Source organism: Lolium perenne, chromosome 6, assembly GCF_019359855.2.
Source record: "Lolium perenne isolate Kyuss_39 chromosome 6, Kyuss_2.0, whole genome shotgun sequence".
NCBI classification, from domain to species: Eukaryota; Viridiplantae; Streptophyta; class Magnoliopsida; order Poales; family Poaceae; genus Lolium; species Lolium perenne.
Window position 1 is genome coordinate 173,853,720 of NC_067249.2, and position 12,867 is coordinate 173,866,586.

At 46.4% G+C, this 12,867-nt stretch overlaps 1 long non-coding RNA gene across 2 annotated transcripts; it reads left to right on the forward strand.

The window, feature by feature from the left end:
• Positions 1 to 3,340: 3,340 nt before the first annotated feature.
• Positions 3,341 to 7,036, forward strand: LOC127306909 (uncharacterized). Of its 2 annotated transcripts, none has more exons than XR_007854954.2 (4): positions 3,341 to 3,680; positions 3,765 to 3,983; positions 5,644 to 5,881; positions 6,711 to 7,036. It is a non-coding gene; the product is annotated as an uncharacterized lncRNA (long non-coding RNA). The 2 variants fall into 2 exon arrangements; XR_011746648.1 differs by having other exon boundaries at positions 3,792 to 3,983.
• The last annotated feature ends 5,831 nt before the right edge of the window (positions 7,037 to 12,867 follow it).

Here is a 12,867-nt window from a genome sequence, read left to right on the forward strand (position 1 = left end):
TCCGTCGTCGCCGCCGGCACGCCTGCTCCATCTCCCGTCCTCTCCGCTTCGCGGCCCCTTTATCTGGCCGACGCGGCTGGTCCGCCGGCGTGGCTGCTCCGTCTCCCGTCTTTTCCGCTGGCGCGGCTGCTGGCGGTGTGACCACCGTGACACGGAGGCTGACGTGCAGAAGTGCCTGACGGGGTGCAACTAGCCGCCGGAGCGGTTCTACCACATGCCGTTGTCGTTCCTCAAGGCCGGGGCAGAGAAGTTCGAGGAGACCCGCGGCGACCCGTCGAGAGTGGAGTTCCACATCGTCGTCGTCGGCCGGCGTGCGCGGAGGTCAGCGACGAGGAGGCGCTGGCGTGCGTGCACCGGCAGACAATCTCGAGAGCAAGTGCGGCGCGTACGAGGGCGGGTGCGAGTCCATGGCGGCACTGGCGGCGTTCGAGCGCGGCCTGCGTCGGCAAGGAGTCGCGCACGGTGTGGTACACCGAGGACTTCCGCGCCGCCGCCTCCAGTCCACCACGCCGGCCCGCCCCATCGGAGGCCAGCGCCGTCCCGGAGCTCGTGCACGGAGGTGGCCGTCCCGGAGCTTGCATTTACCCGCGTGGCTGTTGGTATGGGTGCCCGTGCTCGCCGCGCTTCGCCGGGTTGTCATCGACGCGCTGGTTCAGCGGAGAGGTGCGAGATCTGCGAGGGCGACGCCGCGACGAGCGTGCAGCTGCCGGGTAACAGCTACATTGGCTACGACAGGCTAGGGCGCAACGTGTGGTGTTGTGCTCGTACCGCGACGCGTCCTGCTGGCTGCTGCGGCCCAAAGACGTAGACGCGGAAGCGCGGCGACGCGGACGTGGAGCAGCTCCTCGTCGCAGGTGACAGACACCGTCGGCTCCAATCCGTGGACACCATTGTTGCCGAAACTGCTGCTGACGCTTCTTGAGGATGCGGTCGCCGAAGCTGCAGAGCATCTTGAAGTGGATGCTCCGCCACCACCACCGCCTCCAGTGCTGTTGACGCTTCTCGAGGAAAGTTTCCCCGTCTTTGTTGGACTCTGCGGCCGCCACCGGTATCATGCGTCCCATCTCTGGCACGAGCCAGCTGCGTACGTATATACGCGCCGCTAAGGAGGCAGCAGCACAGGGCGACGGGCGCCGTGGCGGCAGCCGGCAGCTCGCCACATTGTAATGTTGATTCTTGGACTAACGATTGATCGAGGGCGATGCAGTGAACTGATGTTTTCTCTTCTACTAGTGCTCGTCCAGTCGCTTGCTCTTATTAGTTGTTTGTGAGAGGCCATTGTTTTTGCTAGTGCACACCAACGGATAGCAGCTAGCAAGCACAACTCAAGTGAGCAGCGCGTGGACGCCGAACGTCCAGCGTCTCCGCGGCCACGTTGTTCGCCAGCGCTAGCGAGAGCGAGCTCGTCCGGGGTATGGCGTCGTCAGTCGTCACCGGCGCGCTCGTGCAGGTGGATGACCTGGCCTCTCCCAGTGACCACGCCGAAGACCACGGCTGGAGTCGGTGAGCCGATGGGGAGCTCGTCATTCGGGGACAGGGAGTCCAATGCACGACAGAGAGCTTCTCTCGATCTGGTTGCGGCGGAGCCGGACTGCCAGAGCACCTACCGTCGACGCCATAGCAGAGGATGTGCATGTCGACGGGGCTCAGGCGGCGGGGCGAGCAGCCGGCGAGCATGTGCGAGAGTGCCCGGCGGCGGCCAGGTAGAGAGCATGAGGCAGAGGGGCCGGCAGCAGCGAGCTTGAGGCGTGGCCGTCGACCACCACCACAAGCAGGCAAGCAGCTCGTCGCCGCCCCACCACCACCAGCTGCTCCGCTCCCTTCGTAGGAATGATTGGACCAGGTTTGTCCGTTAGCTGGAGTATTGTTCTGATGGACGTGCGTGATTGGTGGCTTTAGGCCTGTTCTCGCGGGGCCTACCTGGAGATAGAAAATGTTTCTCCTGTCCCTCTTTTCTCCAAATCTTAAAGCACCACTAGCATATCAACGGTACAGATAGCACTCACACCCATCCTTGCGTGTACATATGTATTTCCGCTCATTAAAATGTCACCTTGTTGACATAAAGGGTGGGAATATTCCAGTGCAACAAGCATATCCAGCATCAGATGGGCAGAACCTACCCTCAGGAGTTCCGCGACCTCTGCATGAATCGATGTACACAACCGTTTCATTTATTGCATAGTTCGAAATGCTATTCAATTCAATTCAATTACACTGTCTTTGTTAGACTAGTCACAATGAGAGTATCATAAGTAGTATCATGCATGCCATGTTGGCAAAAATTTGATGTGATGCATCAATTAATGAGGTGAGAGATGGAAGTTGTATCATAATATGATACCGTATCATAGCACGTACAACTAAAAAACTTAATGGCAAACACAAATTTGTATTGAGATTCTACAAAATATTAATTATGATGATACTATGATAGTATCTTATAATACTATGCATTGTGTGGGTATTATCATAAACTAGTATCATGTGCATGATACTAGTGTATAATGCTTCTCATTGTGACTAGTCTTGTAGTTAGTTTTTTCTGCAATGTGATGGCGCGACGGTCCGCCGTAAAACGTTGGCCAGAACTTTGAGGAACTGATCCAGAATTGCTAGCTCACGGCAGAGGTGGTCAATCTAGTTTTGATCCGAGGATTAGGGTCATAAACCAGACAGCTCCAGTTTGACTGGCCACGCTTCCGTTGCGTGGTGGTCTGCACAGAAAACAAAACAAAAGCAGCAGCGACCTGTGACGTTTGCAGTAGAGTCGTCTGCGAGGGAACATGGCGTCAACGCGAGACGTCATGGCTCGAGAGCGGTGACCGTCTGACGGCAGCGGCGACAGAGCCGGACGATCTCGTGAACAGGAACGGCATCGAGCCGGAGCCCGGAAGCTCCCACCGCCACCGGCAACGCTGCTCGTCTCGTCTGCTCCGCCGCGAACAGACCCGTGAGCGTGACCGCGTCAGCGAGGGCCGAGCAGGGGCCGGGGCACGGGCGCCTCGCGCACTGGTCGCAGTGCATGGCGCTGTGCGCGTGGAGCTTTGTTAACTTTGGATGCGGCGAAGGAATGATCGCGTCATCATTATTGCCCGCGGTCACACGCGACATACGCAACTTTGGATGCCAGAGCGCTACCCCAGAAAAGAAGCGATCATCGGTAGCAGATCCATGGACGAAGAAGAAAGTGAGGTCAGAGAGGAGAGCGGACGAATAGCGCCCGGGCTGGGGTGATCCGTTTATCAGGATACGGCATCGATGGTGTTGACAGCATGCAGGAGCAATAAATGAAACATGGGTGATTTCGTTAAAATTCACAATACGATGGAGTACTCGGATGGAACGAACCGTACGGACAGTATATACGAATTGAATTTGGGTAGCTGTGAGCGAGCTCGACATAAATTGCATCGGGTCACCTGGTGCAGGTTGCAGCCTGGAACAGCTTGTACCCCCGATTGGTCAGGCCCATCATGTATTCAATCATCCTGTACCAAAATCCTACTGCCAGCGTCATTCCCCAATCTCTTTGAGCTCGACGGAGATAGCGAGGTGATTTCGTCTGCGGCGGCGCTCCTTCCACGCTGGAGCGAGGCCAAGCGCCCGGCGAAGAATTGAGCAAATTCTCCCTCTGCAAAGCTCACGGGCACCGAGTTCTTCGGAGATCTTGTGCCAAGGTATACATGCGACTCTGTTGTCTCCCCTTCTTTGATTTGTGCACCGTTGGGTCGCATTGATTCAGGGTAGTTCCCTGTTCGTAGTTTGAAACGTCTGGCGGAAATATGCAGCGGCGGGGAGGAGGTAGAGGCAGTCGTTGGGTGTTCAACCATGGTGCCGGAGATAGCCACAGCGCTGAATCAAAAGGCTCGGGCACACAGGCTACCTGCAGAGGCGTCCCCGACAAGTTGCTTGATGCAGATAGATCCGTCAATGGAGGCGAAATGGGGGAAACGGCTGTCATCTCTTGATGGAAAACGAAGGTACTGTTCCTAATCTAAGTTATGCAGCGATCGGGACAGATGTTTTCAGCGCCCCTTTGACCTGAACATATGAGGAAAATCTCTCTTAGCATCTAGGTTACGGATGCAAATTGGTAGAAAGATACATTTTTACGTTCCCTGTTTGGTGCAAATTGTGGTCTGCATCTTGCTTGTTCGTAAGTTGGGTGATGCCACTATAGCAATGACACTTTGCATCAGTGGTTAGACGAAGAGAAAAATAGTTGTTACACTTGATGTACCAGGCTTGACTCGTATGCAGATTATGTATAATTTTAATGTCTTGCTCTTACGTAGATAAAATGCTTGTATTACCCTCTGTTGAAAAGATATCAATGTTCAGAGCTCAAAAAACAGAACCAGGTAGTTTTAATCACCTGACTTTTCGAATGGTGGGCTGATGGGACTAGAGGATGCACTGCTTAGAGTCAATTTTTTAAATAAAAGTGTAATATTTTCCATAAGATAACACTTCCTAGCCATGTGCTGCACAATCCTTTTGGTCATCTTTTTGAACTCCATATTAACTGGACTTTTGGTTCTAAGTTCTAACTTACAGGCACCGGGTAGGGAAGCCACCCCCTGAGAGGGCAATGGGCATTGAATTTTCACGCTTGAGTGCGCAGGAACAAACTTTGCGCGACTACCCAATTAGAGGAAATGGTGATGTACATGGTACCTAGGAGCATTGGTCCAGACCGATCGCTCTGTTAGAAACTTTGAATTGTGTGTGTGAGACCTCGATCTGCGTGACCATTGCGACTTCTGGGCGAAGGTTCCGTGTATATATGTGTCATGCACTCAGCCTTCGGCGCCATGGTTACTCTACATGCTCTGAGATTTTTAATGAAAAAGAGAAACAAAGACGTTCCGTGAACCCCAGCTATCTTTTCTAGGTTCGCTAAAAATTAATTCTTATTTGATCTTTGTGGTTGTCATTGAGTTGAAATAAGTTAGCATTAGCGACTAAACTTGACAAACTCCTGAAGTAAGAAGTCCTGCTGATTTGACTAGCCAGGCACACTTCATGTTATTATCTGCAGAGAATACATCATTTGACATTGATACTTTGGATGAAAGGAGAACTACAACCCAGCGTTTCATGTGGTGTGTTAGTCCAAAACCAGCCTGCTGAATCCTATTCGTTAAGTTCATGGATTGATAGTAAAGACTGTACCTACACTGGAACCACCATAAACCGTGTTCTTCACCGGTAAAAGTATATATGCTACTTATGTACATTGCTTGTTGAATTATCAATATCAATCAATGAACATTTAAAATAAAAACATGTTGGTTATTTCTTGACCTGTCGTTGCTTAATTTATCACAGGGAACCACAATAAAATGATAGGGACTGTAGTATCACCTGCTAGGAAAATATACGGGCCATTGATTTTTTTTTTGTCCGGCGACCAGCCAAGAGCCAAATATTGGTTCCTCGGGCATATTCATCAAATTTCCTTTGGTGCATTGTTGTTCATTTCAGATCTCTTACCACTACCACTCTGTTCAGTGCTCAAATCAATTTACTGCAGGCATCCATGCAGGATAATGACTTAGTTCAAGAAATTGTTTGAATATAATTGGCATTGCCACCATTTCTTTTCATGGGGCTCCTGAATATGTTTTTGTTTTGCAGGGTCATCCAAGTCCTATGGATGATATTCAACCAGCTGTAAAAAGTGCCTTCACGAAGGCTTCCAAGCAAGGAACTAGTTATCCGATCAGCAGATCAAATAAATATCTCAGGCAGGAAACACAAACTTTAAAACGAGTGGCAACACTCCTGGAGCCATTTGATGAGAGTTTGCCTGACAAAAGTGGAGTAGCATCAGCTAAAAGTGTTGAAGAAGAAGCTTTTGATGCTGAAAATGATGGTATGTGCTTTCTTAGTCAATAAATACAATCAGACAAGGGTTTTAAGTGAAGGATAAACATAATGCAGAAATAGAATTGTTGGAGGTTAACACTTCTATGAATTGAATAATCTGCTTGGTCAGGGATGAATTTCTATCTTAATATACATGTATTCTGTTCTTTAATCTGTAGCATGCCATGTAGGCCTTTAGCTGGGGACATATCAGGTGAAAGCATGACCAAGTTCTGAAAAACTGAAAAATTCTCCTATTAATGGATCATGTACGAACGGCCAGATTAGATTCTTCATTCCACCACTAATCACTAATGCACATTTTATAGAAATCCCCTGCACTTAATGTACTAGCACAACTCACGAAGAGTAGTTCCTGGGCCTTCCAAAATTCTCATAATCGGGTAATTTTTACATGCTAAGAAATATGAACCGGCAAACTTTAGGAAGGACATATGAACAAGCATGTTTATTAATCTGGACCATTCTCGTTAGTACTATTTTATGAGGAAGGAGAGATCACAAATAAGCAACCAAGAAAAATCATATCTAGACCCTTTTCGTGATAAAAAAATCATGCACATTCCACTGTTTACATCAGTCATGGCATTAAGATAGGCAGAAATTGTCACAGATTAAAGTTCTACAGAGCAGTATGATAAAGATTCTATGATATGTTCTTAATTTCCTGTTTGGCAAAGGCCTGCAATGGAGCATACACTCGTATAATTTTGTGCATGGTTAGAATGCCGTATAACTACTTTTCATGCATGTACTGTTTCTGTATTTCTTTTCAGGATGTTGATTTTTTTTCTTGCTGTTTCTATTTGCTCCAGCGAGCGGGATTGCCAGGTGCAGAAAGAGTTTTACCAAGCATGGCGGATGATGGTGGTGCAGCAAGATGCCACTAACATTGAATTAGGGATGAGCTACTGATTAATATATTGGTATCCCATTGATTAATTAGTGGGGGTAGATGTTTTCTACAATGTTCATTAATGATGAACTTTGCCTCATCCAAGAGTATGTAAGATTTTTTTTTGGAAAATCAGATGTATCATGCAATTTTTTAAATGGAAGCATTGATGAAACGTCAGCGTATGCTGTCATACTATCTTACCACCGGAAAATATATGAAATTTATTTGGGTTGTTAGCATTTCCGTAATTCGAGACATTAAGCTGGTGTGCAGTCTATTCTTTTCTTTAGGAATTTTATATAGCTGTTCTAAACAGTTTGAGCTTAACAAAGATCTAGTAGTTATATGATAATTTGTGAGCTTCAGTTGTAGGAAGGATTTTGCATTAGTGAGCTTCATCAGAAATGGCGGGTCAAAAAAAAAAATTCCTCTCACCACCAAAAAGAAATGGCGGGTCTGGCCTCACCAAGTCAGGTCTTCGTGCAGGATCGGCCTCCCACCACCAAGGAATCGCGTGGTACAGGAAACAGGATCGACCTCTCAGTATCTCACCATCCAACTGCACGCAAGTACACCTACTGACAACTTTTCGGTTCACATGGCTACCATGCATATTTCTGAGGTGGTTGGGAAGACCAGGCTCTGTATTGCTCTCTGAGATAACTACTAATTATACACAACGAGTTATGACGTCAGGTAAGGAAACGGATGGCTTGATTGGGAATAGATAAAAGGCTCACCCAAGCTCGAGCTTACTTTGGAGTTTTCGGGTCAGAGAGCGGCAGGCTAGCCGCGCGAGGGCGCGTGCTCCTCGTCGGTCTCCTTCGCCGTGGGACGGCTTCACACCGGGTCGGGCGAGATCGGAGGGTTCATTTGTGTCACTCATTTGTGCTACTGACGCAGACCGAGATCTGCGCAGTGTACCGTGTGTGTGAAACGCAAACAGAGTCATGGACTCTCTGGACCTTCTCCACGCACAAGCATGGGCGCCGTCGTGCCAATTGGCCAAAAAGTTTTCTGTCTTCCTGCCAGCTGATTCCCGGGCACCGCGCGCGGTTGGGATTTCTAGGTAGTAACATCTTGTCACGTCGCGTGGCTGCAACCAGACCCATCTTCAGGGCTTCAGGCCATGTACAATGGTGATGACTCAGCTGTCTGTAAGAGATAGTTATAGGGGATTTTGATGATGCGAAGAAAAGAGAATGATGAGAGACAAGGAGGTTGTCTGTAAAGTTACGGACAGTCTGTAGACTTCTTACAGACAGCTTACATACACTATTTTTGCTATTGTATGAAGGGTGTCTATAACTTATACTCACATATAGCTATGAATAAAAATAGATAACTTACAGACAGACTATTGTATACACTATCTGTATCATTGTCTATAGATGACATGGAGTAGTATTAGAGACAACATCCGTCTAAACCAATGTACATGCCCTCAGGGTCTCACGCAAAATGTGTCAATTACTTACCCGCCAAACACACAAGTGTCGGTTACTCTGTTTTGGTTCGGTTTTGTGGTGCCACGCGTGGATGACCCGTGTCTAGGCCATGCCACCCTCCAGGGAGAAGAGATCCAATTGGTTCATTTTGTTTCCCAATTATCACCATTTTACGCATTTCTTCAATCATAGCAAATAAATGTAGTGGCAATTCAATTAAGCCATACATACATACAAAATAGTACCAAAAGAATCGTACTTGCCACCGCATTTCGTCAAATGTTTCGGGCATTAGGGAGGTTGGCGGAGGAGACCACAAATGGGTCCCTCTTAGTGTCGGGACAAACGCAAATCCAGCTTAAAATTTGAGCCAAAAATTGATCCAAACCGACAGCTCCACGAACAAAAACCATAGTAGATCACCCGCTTTGGTGGGCCTTGCCCCATGTGGAAATGGTTTAGGAAATGGACACTAAAGGTATATATATTCGATAGTGATTTGCTGGAACATCCATACGGTATCTCACGACTTACCAGATCTTAGCCTCGGCGCATCACATTTCAGAGACGCGGTGAATAAGTTGTAAGAGCATCTCCAGTCGCGTCCCCCAAATGAGGTTTGGGGGACCGCGGACAAGAAATAGGGAAAAAAGCTGTCCAGTCGCGTCCCCCAAAGCTAATTAGCGCCCCATTTTGTGTCCGGCGTCTCCGGTAGAGACTATATACATAGAGTATAGAGTCTCTACCGGGGACGCCGGACACAAAAATACCGTCCGGACGCATGCATGCAGCCCCTAGTCCCCACATGCTAGTCTCTTTCCCCACACTTTCTCTCACCTACTTTTCCCACATGGGGTGGTCCCTTCTATTAAAATGCATGCATCCGGACGCTGTTTGAGGGACGCGGCTGGGAAGGGCCTCTTTTTTGTACAGATTTTTGGTCTCTTTTTGTCCGGCGCGGTCCCAAACGTGCCCAAAATCATTTGTGCCGGACGCTTTTTGAGGGACGCGACTGGAGATGCTCTAACTACTCCAAAATTTAATTTGACTCTTGGATGCATATACTTCATCTACCAAAAATATATTTTTCAAAGTATTAATTTTTTTGGCAAATTTGTTTACGTGTATATCTCCACAATAGATGTGTGTTCATCAAGTTTCACGAAAAAACGATAATTACAAAATCCACTCTCAATTTTATGATCTATGTAGTTATCTCCTGAAAAATCTTTTTTTTAGCACCGAATTTTGTCCGTTTTACACATCACACGACAAGTCGATTTTTAATGAATCAACTTTGCGCACATGTAGCACGTGAAGACGTACGTGTAATTTTTTTTGTTTAAATATTTTTAACACATCAAACTATGTCTAAGATACATTAAATAAAGGGAGCATAAAAATTTGACTATTTTGTGACACCCGTCAGTCCTCACTTACACTTACATTGTGTTTTCCTTCTCTTGCTTGTAGAACAAAACCACAATCTGCTGACGAATACCCCAACGCGTGCAGATCATGCGGCAAAACTTCTAGCAAGGAGATGTACCGGTGGCTGCAGAACGCCAAAAGCTTGCTGGTGGCCTGCCCTCGACAGCTGCGACAGTAAGAATGTCTAGTTCGATGAGGCTGGTTATTGTGCATAGAGTAGTATTATGATATTATTTTCTATAGTGAGTGGTATTATTGAGTAGTATCATAATCTTCTAAATTTATTATCTCGTAAAATCCCAATATAAATCTGTGTATAAGATCTATTTAGCATTAACTTTTCTCGTGTGATAAAATATTTACATATGTTACTCTAATTCTATCTCTCCTACTTAATTAGTTGCCACATTAGCATTTCCGTGGGTTCAAGATGCACGATACTAGCTAAGATACTAGCATTATAGCCAACCTTATCTGGCTTGATTACTCAAACAGCTTAGTACGCGTTATATTTTACAGGTTCACGAGTCTAAACACACCTGAGCCCTGGCATTCTTGGTCACCGGAGAGTTGTCTTAAATCTCACTAAATGATGTAGGAGTAATTTTTTTTTTGAGAGGCACTAAATGATGTAGGAGTAATTTTTTTTGAGAGGCACTAAATGATGTCAACCTCATGATTTTATAATATACATAAACACTATCTAAGTATTCTTTGTAATCCCTCTGTCTAGAAATAGGTGTTTCACTTTTATGTAGATACAGTGTCTAAACTTTATATGGAGGAAGTACTTCCAATTTAATAATGTGTTCACCATTTTTTCAGTTATAACCCAACCAGGGAAAATCTTAGTTGCAATCTGATAAAATATTAGTTATAACCAAGGTTTAAAATAGCATGCTATTCTCCGCTATAGCATATCTAGAGGGTACACTGAAAGTGCATGGAGCCCCCATGTGTGGTTTTGGTAATTAATGACAATCCATATGGACTAATGTTTGCATTGAGTTATATTTGTAGGTGTTGTCCATAGGCAATGTTTTAACCATATGTTGGCTTCAAGGTTGCAATAAGAAGAAATTGATGAAGGATATCAAGTGTCAAGTATATCTTGAAGGTGAAGATGAAGTGAGCCCTCAAGTTACTTCAAGACATCTACATGATGAAGAAATGAAGTGCAAGTTCAAGATGAGCCGACTCGAAGAGATCATATACTTGAAGCTTGCCATGAAGAAATGAAGTGCAAGTTCAAGATGAGCCAACTCGAAGATATCATATGTTTGAAGCTTGCCATGAAGAAATGAAGTGCAAGTTCAAGGTGAGCCATCTCAAAGAGATCATTTGCTTGAAACATGCTCTCCATATGGTGTTCATGGATATGTGAAGATGCGCCGAAGAAGAAGCTCTCCCATGATGGATTATGGGGGAGCAATCCACAAGACTTCATCAAGCAAGCACAATCAAGAAAGATGTTCCATCTTGTTGCGGTCAAGATCGTTATCATCGAGCTCAAATGAAATGCGCAAGTATAAGGTTTGCTCTTGATAGAGTTTCTTTCTTACCGGTCTCATAGTCTAGTTGGAGACCAGTTTATAGTTTAGTTGCCATACTATCAAGAGGGCTCTCGAGTGAGTAACTCGATCGTATCGTTCGGAGAGAGCTCAAACCTTTGCATCCTTGCATGATCTTTCTTGGTGTTATTTGGATCTTATCCATGTGATGTTTTAGAGCTTGTGCTTATTCTCATGACAAGGTCTAGTTCATCGAGAATGGTTTTTGCATGGGCAACTTGTTGCATTTTCGAGGTTGGAGGTTTTACCGGTGTGCCTTTTTAGATAGGTCAAACCTTTCATCATTTGTTTCTATACTCCCTTGCTGGACTATGATGGTTCCCTGCATGATCTTGTAGAGCTTGTTACTAGCTTCGAAACGAGCCCAAGATCATCAAAATTGGAGTCCGGATGCTCAAGTTATGCTCTTTCTCGATTTGCTGTCTCTGCCAGTTTTCAAGGGGGGCGGATAATCCGGCCCAAGTGAGCGGCGGATAATCCGGCCCTCGAAAAACTGCTAAGGACTTTTGGGCGTGAGCCGCAGTACTGGACCCGGATTTTTCATCCTGAGGCCCGGATAATCCGGCCTGGACACCCCCAACGGCCATATTTCATGGGGAGCTATAAATAGCCTTCTTCTTCCCCAAAATCTGGTTGCTTCTCTCACTCTCTCTCTCCTCCATTGTTGAACTAGAGAAGCTTGCTCTATCTCTCAATCCCTCCATGATTCTTGCCCCCATTTGAGGGAAAAGAGAGAGGAGATCTAGATCTACATCTTGACCAATCAAATCCCTCTCTTTGTGAGTGGAATCCACTAGATCTAGTTCTTGGAGAAATTTGGTGTTCCTCCTCTTATTTGTTCTTCCTCTCTTATTCCCCCAATAGCTTTTGTAGCTTTGTTGGAATTTGAGAGAGAAGGACTTGAGCATCTTTGTGGTGTTCTTGCCATTGCATTTGGTGCATAGGTTTGGGTTCTCCACGGTGATTCGTGGAAGTGAAAGCAAGAAGGTTGTTACTCTTGGGTTCTTGGAACCCTAGATGGATTCTAGGCCTTTGTGGCGATTTGTTGGGAGCCTCCAATTAAGTTGTGGAAGTGTGCCCCAACCTTTGTGTAAGGCCCGGCTTCCGCCTCGAAGGAAATCCCTTAGTGGAACCGTGACCTAGGCCTTTGTGGCGAGGGTCACTGGAGATTTAGGTGAGGCACCTTCGTGGCGTTCGGTGTGTGGTGTGAGTACCGCATCTTGGGGTGAGGCCTTTGTGGCGTTGGTGTGCATCGAACAACCACACCTCAAGGTGAGCCTCTTGTGGCGTTCGGGAGCACTAAGCCACCGTACCTCTCCACCGGAGATTAGCACTCGCAAGAGTGTGAACTTCGGGATAAATCATCGTCTCCCGCGTGCCTCGGTTATCTCTATACCCGAGCTCTTTACTTATGCACTTTACCTTGTGATAGCCATCGTGCTTGAAGTTATATATATCTTGCTATCACATACTTGCTTGTATTGCTTAGCATAAGTTGTTGGTGCACATAGATGAACCATTGCTTAGAATAAGTTGTTGGTGCACATAGGTGAACCATAGTATATAGGCTTTGGGCTTGACAAAGTAAACGCTAGTTTTATTCAGCATTTGTTAAGCCCATCTC